This window comes from Podarcis liolepis (assembly GCF_965112155.1).
Source record: "Podarcis liolepis genome assembly, chromosome: 1".
Taxonomy (NCBI): domain Eukaryota; kingdom Metazoa; phylum Chordata; class Lepidosauria; order Squamata; family Lacertidae; genus Podarcis; species Podarcis liolepis.
The window spans coordinates 122,916,141-122,923,385 of record NC_139554.1 but is presented as its reverse complement, the minus strand read 5'-3'; the positions used below and the strand labels follow the sequence as shown (position 1 = coordinate 122,923,385).

The 7,245-nt window shown below is 46.7% G+C and overlaps 1 long non-coding RNA gene across 1 annotated transcript; it reads left to right on the top strand.

Annotated features, from left to right (window-relative positions):
• Positions 1 to 459: 459 nt before the first annotated feature.
• Positions 460 to 727, top strand: LOC310691414. The gene is made up of 2 exons (XR_014518496.1): positions 460 to 577; positions 612 to 727. It is a non-coding gene; the product is annotated as an uncharacterized lncRNA (long non-coding RNA).
• The last annotated feature ends 6,518 nt before the right edge of the window (positions 728 to 7,245 follow it).

Here is a 7,245-nt window from a genome sequence, read left to right as displayed (position 1 = left end):
CAGAAGCTGGGACAGCAATGGGAGCTCACTCCGTCATGTGGATTCAAACTGCCATCCTTCCGATCAGCAAGCCCAAGAGGCTCAGTGGTTTAGACCACAGCGCAGGCAGCTCCTTATTACTGAGTCAGACCACCTAGCTCAGTATGGTCTACACTGACTAACCGGGGCTCTCCTGGGTGTCAGTCCCAGCTTTACTTAGAGATGCCAGGGACTGAACCCAGGAAAGGAGAAGCTTCTCATGATCGATTTCTGCACTTCTGTCATGTGGCCATTATAAATGTACAGGAACCCTACCTAAGAAAAGCAAGAGTGACTAACCTCCTGGCAATATATTTGATGGCAGCTTCAAACTGGCATAAATGAGAACCTAAAGGCAAAAAGGGAAAAGGCTTCAGTTGATTATCTCCTTGCCGTTTGGAGCCTAAAAGAGGAAAGAAATGAAGATAACGACAAATATAGAACTACAGTGGTGCCTCGCAAGACGAAATTAATCCGTTCCGCGAGTATCTTCGTCTAGCGGTTTTTTCGTCTTGCGAAGCAACCCTATTAGCGGCTTAGCGGCTTAGCGCTATTAGCGGTTTAGCGGCTATTAAAGGCTTAGCGGCTAAAAGGCTATTAAAGGCTTAGCGGCTTAGAAAAAAGGGGGGGAGCGAAAAAAAAATCTCAAGACTCACAAGACATTTTCGTCTTGCGAAGCAAGCCCATAGGGAAATTCGTCCTGCGAAGCGCATTGAAAAACGGAAAACCCTTTCGTCTAGTGGGTTTTCCATCTTGCGAGGCATTCTTCTTGCGGGGCACCACTGTATCAGGTATTTCTGTAGCTAGATCCCAACAGCCTAACTTGGGCAATAGTATTGTTGCTGATCTTCCAAACACAGATCTATTGCCCCGGCCCTCCCAAAGTAGCGGTAATGGGTTGAAATGAGTGGAAATTCACCATCAACAGCATGCTACCACGGATTTGATTACCTTCCAATGTTCTCTGAGAACATGTTCTTAGGTATATCTTATATTGCACAGGGGGATTCATCTAATGACAGGGAACTGAAGTGACGGAAAAGAATGGCAGCACCCCTGCAAAATTTCATTTCAGCCACTTGGAACTGATTATAGCCAGAGGTTAAGCCAAAAGCTAAAATTGCTGGAAGCCAGGCCTCCAAATTAGCCCAGTTAATGTCTTTTCATGCCAAAGTTTCTTTCCTAACACTTTTGCAATAGAAAATGGGATGGTAGTAACGATGAAGGAGGAGGCAGGGGTGTGTGTGTGTGTGAGGTTTAAAATCACACATTTTGACGGATTTTTCTGATGACGGAGCAGGAATTTCTCAAGTAATCCGGATGCCTCTCGAATGCCGGCTTACACAACCCATTATTAATATGCTCGTGTTAACCTCTGCTTTGTTTGAACTTTGAGGGTTGTTAGAGATGCAAGTAAATAGAGGGAAACTCAGTCCCTGGCAAGATCCCTGGCAATCTGTTTTCCGTAGCCGAGTTTTTTTATTTCCAGTGGCTGAAAAAACTGAGCTGCAATTCAAAGGTGCAGCAAATAGCTTTGTGTCTGTTTTCAATCCCATCAAAAATTTACAGGAAGGAATTATTATTATTAATAATAATAATAATAATAATAAATTTTATTTATATCCCGCCCTCCCCAGCCGAAGCCGGGCTCAGGGCGGCTAACAACACTAAAATAGTGCAACATTATAAAACATCATAAGAATTAATTAAAATCAAAATTGATGGCAACCATAAACTAAAGTATTGTAAAGATTGCCAAAGGAGGGAGTCAGGCTGTGCCCTAACCAAAGGCCTGGTGGAACAGCTCTGTCTTGTAGGCCCTGCGGAAAGATGTCAAGTCCTGCAGGGCCCTTGTCTCTTGTGACAGAGCGTTCCACCAGGTTGGAGCCGCAGCCGAAAAAGCCCTGGCTCTAGTTGAGGCCAGCCTAACCTCTCTGTGGCCTGGGACCTTCAAGATGTTTTTATTTGAGGACCGTAAGTTCCTCTGTGGGGCATACCAGGAGAGACGGTCCCGTAGATACGAGGGTCCTAGGCCGTGTAGGGCTTTGAAGGTTAAAACCAGCACCTTAAACCTGATCCTGTACTCCACCGGGAGCCAGTGCAGCTGGTATAGCACCGGATGAATGTGATCCCGCAGCGAAGACCCCGTAAGGAGTCTTGCTGCGGCATTCTGCACCCGCTGGAGTTTCTGGGTCAGTCTCAAGGGCAGCCCCACGTAGAGCGAGTTACAATAATCCAGTCTGGAGGTGACCGTCGCGTGGATCACAGTGGCTAGGTCAGGGCGAGAGAGGTAAGGAGCCAACTGCTTAGCTTGGCGGAGATGAAAAAATGCCGCCTTTGTTATAGCTGCAATCTGTGCCTCCATGGAGAGGGAGGTATCGAAGATTACACCCAAACTCTTAACGGACGGTGCTGGCACTAATTGCACCCCCGCAAGAGATGGGAGTTGCCCCCTCAATCCCATATCGTCCCGTCCCAGCCAGAGGACCTCTGTCTTTGAAGGATTTAACTTCAACCGGCTCCCACGTAACCATCCAGCCACAGCTTCCAAGCATCTGATCAGTGTGTCTGGGGCCGACTCAGGATGGCCATCCATCAACAGATAGAGTTGGGTGTCATCAGCATACTGATGGCAGCCCAGCCCAAAACTCCGGACAAGCTGGGTGAGGGGGCGCATAAAGATGTTAAAAAGCATCGGGGAGAGAATCGCACCCTGAGGCACTCCACACACCAAGGAGTGGCGGGATGACAGTTCCCCCCCAAGCACCACCCTCTGTCCCCGACCAGAGAGAAACGAGCGCAGCCATTGAAGGACTGTGCCCTGGATCCCCACGTCGGCGAGGCAGTGGTCCAGAAGTTCATGATCAACCATGTCGAAAGCTGCTGACAGATCTAGAAGAATCAGCAGCCCCGACCCACCTCGATCCAGCTGTCTACGAAGATCATCTGTTAGGGCGACCAGAGCCGTATCGGTCCCATGACCAGCGCGGAAGCCGGACTGGAATGGATCCAGAGCCGATGTTTCATCCAGAAACCTACCAAGCTGTTCAGCAACCGCTCTCTCAATCACCTTACCCAGGAATGGAAGATTCGAAACTGGGCGGTAATTGGATAGATCTAAGGGATCTAATGATGTTTTCTTTAAGAGCGGGCACACCACTGCCTCCTTCAGTTCCCCTGGGAATGTCCCGGTGCCAAGGGACAAATTGATGATATCCCCCAGGGGGGCCCGCACCTCGTCTGGACACGCTCTAATCAGCCAAGACGGGCACGGGTCGAGAGGACAAGTGGTGGGCTTTCCAGCTCGGAGGAGTCTGTCCACATCGGCTGGGGATATCCGGTCAAAGTGGTCCAATACTGGACCCGAGGACAGTCGAGGGGCCTCCAGTTCCTTTATTGTATCCAAATTGGCAGGGAGGTCATGGTGGAGCGACAGGACCTTCTCCGCAAAAAAGCTCGCAAATGCCTCACAGCTGTGTGTCGAATTGTTATTTAAATTTGGCTGTCCTTCGAGGGACGTTAAAGACCGAATTATACTAAATAATTGGGCCGGGCGAGAGCTAGCGGATGCAATGGAGGCCGAGAAGTAGGACTTCTTAGCGGCCTTCACTGCCATCTCGTAGGTTTTCATAAAAACCCTATAAGATGTTCTTGAGGCTCCGTCACGGGCACCCCGCCATACTCGCTCTAGCCGTCTGAGGTCCCGCTTCATTTTCCGGAGCTCCTCAGTAAACCAGGGAGCCCGGTTTCTGCGGGGTCGCAGAGGGCGCTTAGGTGCGATCTCATTGATGGCTGCCAGGAGCTGGGTATTCCAGCCCTCAACAAGCTCAGTCAATGAGTCACCAGGGGGAGAAAGGTCCCGCAAGGCTTGACGGAATCTATCAGGGTCCATCAGCCTCCGCAGGCGAGCCCAAATCGGCTCACCACCTAAGCAGGGTGGGGGTGGAACGTCAATCCTGGCTTTCAGAGCGTAGTGATCAGACCATAGCACCTTCATCGAAGGAAACATGATCACATCTATACCGACGCAATTATTATCATTATTATTATTACATTTATACCCTGCCAGATGGGGTAGCTTCCAACACATATAAAAGCATAATAAATGTCAAACATTGAGAACTTCCCAATACAAGATATTGGGATATAGCCTTCAGATATCTTCTAAAAGTTGTGTAGTTCTTGACATCTGTTGAGGAGGGTGCCATTGCGAAGGCCCTCTGCCTGGTTCCCTGTAACTTCATTTCTTGCAGTGAGGGAACCGCCAGAAAGCCCTTGGAGGTGGGCTTCAGTGTCTGGGCTGAATGATGGGAGTGGAGACAATCCTTCAAGGATTGGCTAATCCAGAATGCGGCAGCTAGACTGGAGACCGGGAGTGGCCGCTGAGATCATATAACACCGGTCCTGAAAGACCTACATTGGCTCCCAGTACGTTTCTGGGCACAATTCAAAGTGTTGGTGCTGACTTTTAAAGCCCTAAATGGCCTCAGCCCAGTATACCTGAAGGAGCATCTCCACCCCCATCTTTCAGCCCGGACACTGAGGTCCAGCGCCGAGGGCCTTCTGGCGGTTCCCTCTCTTGCCTACAAATTCCATTCACTTATGTGAAAAGAAAAGAAGTAATATTCATGTATAGGTTCCTCATTATAGTCAATGGGAGTGAAGCAGAGTTTCAAAGCAAACAGATCAGATTTGAACCTGAATAACAAATCAAATCAGGATGAAAAATAAAGATCCCAAACAAATTGGGCTGCTGCTGAACACTACAGAGGAACTACAAGGCAAATCATATGGCCGTTGCAGATCCTTAATATTTACTTTCAAAGCTGTCATACGCAAGGGTTAAAAATAATCATGAGAGGACTTATGGCTAGAGCATGAATTCATAAACAAGCATTAAATTAAATTATGCCATTTTTCTAATAAAAATGGGAGATTCATTTAAAAATAAATAAACGTGATATTTAAATGTGGAATGCATTTATTCTCCAACGAATTAGGCTTTCTCTGCATGTACTACTATTTGTAATCCTGCCAGTAGTTTTTCAAAGCAGCCTGTGATAATTAAATCTAGTTTTTCATATTAACAGAAGTATGAAGCACAATGCCACACAAATCTGCTGCTTTGTGTACAAGAAAGCTTAAGGGATGTTCCGCAATCTGTATACTGCTGCAACTTTCACATGGTACAAAAATAACTACACGAGGATGGACTGAGAAGAAAACACCCCCTTTAACAAAACAACAACCCTGAAGACTTGAAAATGGATTTTAATCACGAAGCACTGAATGCTCAAAGCACACTAAAGGATGCTAAACTTTTCTCCTAATATTTCTGCCCCCCCCCCCAAGTTCTAGCCCACTCCCAGTGCTTTGGGAAGCTGTGAATTCTTCATCAGTATTCATAGCTGTGCACTGCAAAACAACCCCCTCTTGTTGAATCACAGTTCATTTGATAAATTGAAAAATTGAAAACAGCCACAAATAGCTAGTTGCAATAATTAAAATAGGCATATGCTGTAAGCTGCCCAGAGTGGCTGGGGAAAGCCAGTCAGATGGGCGGGGTATAAATAATAAAATCATCATCATCATCATCATCATCATCATCTATGTAGCCATTCACAATCCCTCCAGTTGATTGATTGATATTACAGTTGTACCTTGGATCCGGAATGCCTTGGTACTCAGATGTTTTGGCTCCGGTTTGTGTGTGTTCCGGTTTGCAAACATTCTTTGGAACCCGAACTTCTGACGCGGCTTCCGCAACTTGTGATTGGCTGCAGGAGCTTCTTGCAGCCAATCAGAAGCCATGCTTTGGTTTCCAAACGTTTTGGAAGTCAGACAGACTTCCAGAACGGATTGCATTCGACTTCTGATGTACGGCTGTACTTATTTATTTCTTCAGAAATACTTAGATCCAGTGGCGTAGCGTGGGTTGTCAGCACCCGGGGCAAGGCAAGTAATTTGCGCCCCCTAACCCGTGGATTTGCGCCCCTAACCCGTGGATTTGCGCCCCCTAACCCGTGGATTTGCGCCCCCTAACCCTAACCCCCAGATGTTGCGCCCTGTGCAGCCGGGCCCCCCTGCACCCCCACGCTACGCCACTGCTTAGATCCCAACTTATTTTATTTTATTTATAATATTTATTACCCACCCTTCACCATGAGACCCAAGGTGGGTTGCTGAAAAAGGAAAATATGATTTTTAAACATATAAAAAAATCACTGCAGTTTTACAATATATAAAACTGTATGAAGGTCCTGTTTGCACCTTAAGTTTAAATATAACATGTTAATGTCGCTGAAAGTTGTTAAGAAATCCCTATAATGAAACTGAAGAATGTGAACTCAGCAAAATTTATAGCCCTGAGAGGCTCTCAAAGTGACTTACAAAAAGCCCTCAAACTAGCATCACACTCAAATCTAGGTCAGGGGCAGAATTGTGCCAGGATTATTCTGGCAGCATGTCTTGCCCAAATCCTGTACTTCCCTGAACTAGGCATGCAGTTTCTGCCAAAGACCTGCGATGCAAGGGAGGGGAGCTCTGAGCAGCTCGGATCTTTTTATAAGTGTGATAAGGCTATCCCTGTCACAGGCAGAAAATTTAACATTCCAATAATAGCCAGTAATAAAACTGCATTTTAGTAGACAGCAGGTCTCTCTACAGCAGTTTCATGTTCACTGGAGGCTATTTCTGACAGGTAAAGGCTGATGACTTCCAGTAGCTCAGAAGTACACCTCCTGCCAACATTGTACATGGCTTATTAGGTTTTATAAAGATGATTAGTGAGTGATTTGTGAGTGAGATATATTTTATGGCTTGTACCACTTATCGAGAACCCACATTCATTTCTCTCTCACACACACTCACACTCTTTCTCTTCCCCTGGTCAAAGTCAAGCAGTAAAAGATAACATTCTAGAAGCTTTAATATACCAACTTCTCAGAGGCAATGGGAGAATATTTTGTTTCCCAGCTGATACTGATGCTATGTTTGCGGACACAATGGCAGAGCTGGCTCTAGGTAAGGCAGGGCTCTCTTCCTCCTTGCAGCCACCCACCTGTTCCAGAGATAAAAGGCAGGTAATGAGTAGGTCTCCAACTCTGAGTTGTTGGAACACTTCTTCTGCTTTGGCGATCACCGTCTTCCATAAACACGGTCTTAACAGTGAGTCTGTAAGTGACTGTGGAGGCCAATTCTGGATCCACATATCCTTCCACAGTGGGG